The following is a 5,601-nucleotide window of genomic DNA, read 5'->3' as shown; positions in this document are numbered from 1 at the left end:
ATTGCACCGTAAAAGTTAACCCCGAGTGCTTCCTCCGCGAGATCATCCATTGATGTCCTGTTCCCGTGCCGCCACGATCCACGGCGATCGCTCAGCTTTATCGGCGAATAAAACGCGACTCGATACGAACTTCGATCGCCCGTAAAGAAATCTCGACGATCGAACGTAACCTTACCGCGGAGGAATTAATTTCTCGTTCGAAATGGGAAGAAAAAAAGAAAGAAAAAGAAAAAGAGGAATTAATTTCTCGTTCGAAATGAGAAGAAAACAAAAAAGAAAAAGAAAAAGAGGAATTAATTTCTCGTTCGAAATGAGAAGAAAAAAAAAAATAGAAAAAGACGAGAGGAGAATAGGGAAAAAAACGAATAGAAATTTACGGCGACTCGTGACATTCGTCAACTTCGCTCAACGGCGTTGCAGTGTTACATCATTGGGAAATTGAATCATGAATATTTATCCGCGGTTACATCGCGAAGGTTAAACGCGGACACACCGTGCGCGTCGACGATCGAAAGTATTCGTTCGATAACGGAGCGCGATCAAAAGGAAGAAGAAAAAAAAAAACCGTGGTCGCAACCGTGCAAACTATTATTTTATAATGTACGTAGATAAATGCGCGAAGTTTGACGAGCGAAACATTTTTTGCACGGAAAGGTTAAGGTGAACTGTAATTAAAAAAAAAAAAGAAGAAAAAAAAAGAAACGTAATCGTACTTGTAGGGGAACCTGTTACGATATCGTGGTTGCGTAATTTCATTTTCAAACGCGCAATCGTTTGCATCGAGGAAGACCCGAATACAAGGTCGGAACGTTTATTGTAAACATTGACGCGCGAAGAGCGATTCTTTTTTTTTCGCTTTGGTTTTCCGGTTCGCGTGCATTCGTTTGAATTTTCTATTTCAAAGATTCGATGGAAAATTATCGTTTTGCAAGGAGTCGACAATGCGTGGAATTTTACCGAATGCTACGCATTCCTCCGAGCGTAGAGAAATGTTAGCTTTTATTTAAAAGAGCTCGATCGATGCTTTCAAAAAGCTAACGATGCGCCCAAAATTTACTTTTTCCGTAAAATGAAATAGTAATTAAAAAAAAAAATACCCAATTCGAAAGACTGCGCGTTTCCCCGAGCGAAAAGAAAAAGTTGTCTTTTATTTAAAAGAGCTCGATCGATACTTTCAAAGAGCTAACGATGCGCCCAAAATTTACTTTTTCCGTAAAATCAAATAGTAATTAAAAAAAGAAATACCCGATTCGAAAGACTGCGCGTTTCCCCAAGTGAAAAGAAAAAGTTGTCTTTTGTTCAAAAGACCTCGATCGATACTTTCAAAAAGCTAACGATGCGCCCAAAATTTACTTTTCCCGTAAAATCAAATAGTAATTAAAAAAAAAAATACCCAATTCGAAAGACTGCGCGTTTCCCCTAGCGAAAAGAAAAAGTTGTCTTTTATTTAAAAGAGCTCGATCGATACTTTCAAAGAGCTAACGATGCGCCCAAAATTTACTTTTTCCGTAAAATCAAATAGTAATTAAAAAAAAAAATACCAAATTCCAAAGACTGCGCGTTCTCCCGAGCGAAGAGAAAAATTTCCATCGCGATACTTCCGGGCGACATTGGGGATTCCCCCGAAGAGGTCGGAATCGGCACGACGCGAATCTTTCGGGAGCTCCGATCGATTACGGAAGAACGAAACGCTGACTCGCGTGTCTACTCGCGGGGTAAGAAGACTCAACGGAGGAAGAAACGGGGTAGCGAAAGAAGCGAGAAACAGAGAAGTTTGCTGTCTAGTGTGTGTCAGCCGGAGGATAATCCACGACTGGTTCCGCGAGTAAACGACCTCCCGTATAAAGACCCGTCCGAGCCACCCACGTTGACTCGTTGACTCTTGTTCCGCGTGGATTATGGTTTTTACCTTCGATCCCACGGACGACGACAATGCGTTTCTCGGTGAACGGTGTCGCTGGCCTGGAAATTCACGAGCACCGTTCTTATTATCGTTGTTCGTGCCGGTGGGACGGACGAGGTACGGGCGAAGGGGGACCAGAGACGAGGGACAGGGGGATTACGGACCCGCGCTACACGAAGAAATCACGAACGACGCTAGCGCACGAATTCTCATGTAAACACCTTCCGAATCGTGGGACGGTTTTGGCTCGTCCCGGGTGCATCGATCACCCCGCTGCACAATGGACCCGAGAAGCTGGATATTTCGAAACAGGTGAGCCAGGAATTTCGAAGCTTCCGAAATACGCGACGATTTTACACACCGGGTGGTGAACGAAATATCTATCGAACGTACGAGTACTCGCGCGAATTATTCTTTCTCGATTCTGCGTATCTTTTACGCGCATTGGAAAATATAGAAATAAATGCGGTTCATTCGACTTCGTTACGTTACGTACGCGTAGTCGCGTCTACCAATGGTCGTTAACCGTCTCTGTTGCAGCTTCTTCGCGAATTTAATACCACGAAAGTGTTCAATGATCGATCATCGGTTCCTCCGTACTTTCCGTATTCAAATTTTTTCAACCGCGATCGAAAGTCGACTTTCCAATCGGAGCTGAAATTCAACGAATCGTTCGATCGATCAACGTTCGAGACAGCAACGAGCCTCGCGTTGCCATTTATATCCGCGAGACCGCAATCACGATCGCCAACCGGTGAAAAAAGACGCGCCAAGTACACGCGTAAACTCGGTGCAAACGTGGTCCAGTTGTACGATCTACTTGCCTTCCGAGAAGAAAGAAGAAAACGGACGTCTCGACGTGGCTCTCCGAGTATTCGGTGCATTTACGTCCGTTACGTCGACCAGCGAAGAAAGGAAAGCGAAACTGTGTACAGGAAGGGAATAAAGAAACTGTGTATTTTTTATTTCTTTCTTTTTTTTTCTTATTCGCACACGGAGAAACCCTTTATACGCGAGCGAGAACAACGACGCGTTTAATTCGAGTAAACGTTCGATACGCGTTCGAGCGAAACAGCTCCCGTGCTCCGAGAACGACCGGTCCGAAGAAACTTAAATTACCGCAGTGTAAAAAAAGACGTTATTATTACCGTTAATATCGTGAAACGCTGAATCTGGATCCAAACGGGGGAAGATCTACGCGTCTCGACGTTTTACAAGGCGTTGCGTCTTGTGCGCTAATTAGAGATCTTGGACTCTCTTTGGCTAACGTAACGCCATCGAGCGGATGTGGAGCAACGTTGACAAATTTTTCTGTACCCTCCGTCCTATGATTCTTTCAAATCGTTCGTTGTTACTCTCGTCCCACTTCCTCGTATTTATACTTACCAGATTCTTCGCGAAGTTCACATACCTCTATCAATTGTCGTCCCGTTTCGTAAATGTTTCCTATTAGTTTCTTCTTAGAACAAACTACTGTCTAAAAATGTACAAAATTTTCGATTCCACGTTCAAAAAATCCGTAATTTATTTCGTTCTTAGGTTCGGTTTCCCTGAAATTGTACTCTTCAAATATTTTCATTTGCGTACACCGGTTCCTTTTCCGCGCGTACACACGTGCAGAGACACCTCATCCTTTATCTTTGTCCTTCGAGAATCATCGGAAATATCAAGCAGATAGGTAATACTTTTCGAACTACATCTGCTTCGATTCGATAAAAACGAAATAAAAAAAAAAAACAAAAATTGCCAGAGAATATTCCTAACGCTTCGCAGAATAAAATTCTCGAGCGGTAGAATTCACGCGGGAGGGAGGGGGGAGGGGGTGGGTGTCTCTGACAAAATTTTTCTATTAAATTCCGCGCGCGTCGACGGGATCTCTCCGCTCGGCCATTATTTCCGTCCGGTTCCCCCGGTTTTCTCGCGGTTTTCGTTCCGAAAAGCAGCCGCGACGCCGTGGACACGGAACCGCGTCGGAAACGAGAATAACGACGGAAATAACTTTCCGTGGCGATGCGCGTCGGAACGAACGTCCCCGGCGAGGCGTTCTCCGTTCGACGACGCGGATCGTAAATACAGAGGGGGTTTCGACCGTCGCGAAAAACGAGGCGAACGCGAGATGCAAATCGCCCAGAAACCACCCCGCCTCCCGACGTTTCTCCGTGCACCAGCAACCCCTCTTCTCTCGGGTTTTTCGCGCGATTGCGTCCCCGCGGTCGTCGCCTCGAACGCTTGATAACCGACGGATCGGTGCTCGATGCCTCGTCGATCCCGAGCGGGAAAAAAAGGAGAAGATAATTAACGATCCGCGCGAACGGATAACGTCGAGCCGACGGATTAAAGGTTAAAGAGATGGCGGACCGATTACGCGCGATCTCGCGGGAACAGATCGGACACGCTCGCGATCGTGGAACGAAAAACAAAAAATCGAGTTCGTGACGGCCGTTCGAAAAACGATCCACGATCTTCGATAAACTGGATCGTTTAACACGATCGGGTGCCCTCGCGCGCGCAACGCGCGAGCGGACCGGTAACAGAAGGTAGCCGTGGGGTAGCACGACGCGTCGTAAAACATCGACGATGTTTCCCCGTTTTCGATCCCCCGTTTCGTAAAATAACGGAAACGTTTCTTGAGAAAAAAAAAGAAAAAAAGAAACGCGATTTATCGTCTACTCGTTTTTATTCGTTTCTCCCTCTTTTCGTCACTGTCGAATTTTTCCCGCGCAATCCGTTCTCCATCGAACGTTGAAAGCATCGCGGAGGATTCTCTCGGTCGAGAGTCGATATTGATCGCTTGTTTACGAAAACGTCGCGATCCGATCGATATTCTACACCACGGAAGAAAAGGAACGTACAAAGAAGAGAGATCTCTGCGACTTTTTGTACACAGGACCGGGAACGACGAGTAATTCGTATTCGAGCGAAGCCGAACGGTGGATCCGGTTGTATTTTCGAGAATATGGAAGCGGAGAATGTTTAAAAGATTTATTAAAAAATGAAACAATCGAGCTTTGACGAGCGACTTCAAAGGCTGTGAAAAAAGCGTGTAAAATCGAATCGACGTTGTTGAAAATCGGATCGTTCGAGGGTCGACCGTGTTTCGAAAATCTATATTTTTCCGGAAACTACGTCGAAAGAGAGATTGGAATTTCGAAGGCCGAGGCACCGACTATAATTGCGCGCGAACATTTCCCCCCTCACGTGGCGCGAAACGAGCACCCGGCCGACTCAAAGAGCAAAATGTTTCGCGATCGATGAACACAGCGTCGAGAGCCGTGCCGCGCCGCCAGAGGAGTCCTCGCAAGAGAGAAAATATCGCGATATACGCGTACAAAAGCCTGCACGTAAATTTAATAGAACATATAGGATAATAGAATCACCGCTCCGTCGATTTTTCGTTTTCCTTTTTCGAACACCCACCCCCTCCGTTTCGCGTTTGTTTCTCCCTCTCACCGATTTTATTAAATCGGTTCGTGAAAAGGGGTGGTGGAAAAAAATGACCTTCGTCCATTTCGGTAATTGCGATCGGTCGTGAAAGGGCCGCCTCGAATCAAAATCAACCGTCCATCCGAAAGATAAATTGCGTCCGGTCGTGAACGCGTGCGAGCGCTATCAACGGAACAAAGGAACGACTTTGTCCCGTGGATTTTCCGACCCTTTGTCGCGCGAACTTTCCTTCGCGTCGTCCGAAACTTGGAACT

General features: G+C 45.9%; 1 long non-coding RNA gene across 1 annotated transcript; it reads left to right on the top strand.

Annotated features, from left to right (window-relative positions):
• The first annotated feature begins 1,825 nt into the window (after nucleotides 1–1,825).
• LOC143144865 (uncharacterized) lies at nucleotides 1,826–2,832 on the top strand. Its single transcript, XR_012991547.1, has 2 exons — nucleotides 1,826–2,215; nucleotides 2,444–2,832. It is a non-coding gene; the product is annotated as an uncharacterized LOC143144865 (long non-coding RNA).
• Nucleotides 2,833–5,601: the final 2,769 nt, after the last annotated feature.

Source organism: Ptiloglossa arizonensis, chromosome 3, assembly GCF_051014685.1.
Source record: "Ptiloglossa arizonensis isolate GNS036 chromosome 3, iyPtiAriz1_principal, whole genome shotgun sequence".
Classification (NCBI taxonomy): Eukaryota; Metazoa; Arthropoda; class Insecta; order Hymenoptera; family Colletidae; genus Ptiloglossa; species Ptiloglossa arizonensis.
This window is presented reverse-complemented; position numbering and strand designations above follow the sequence as displayed.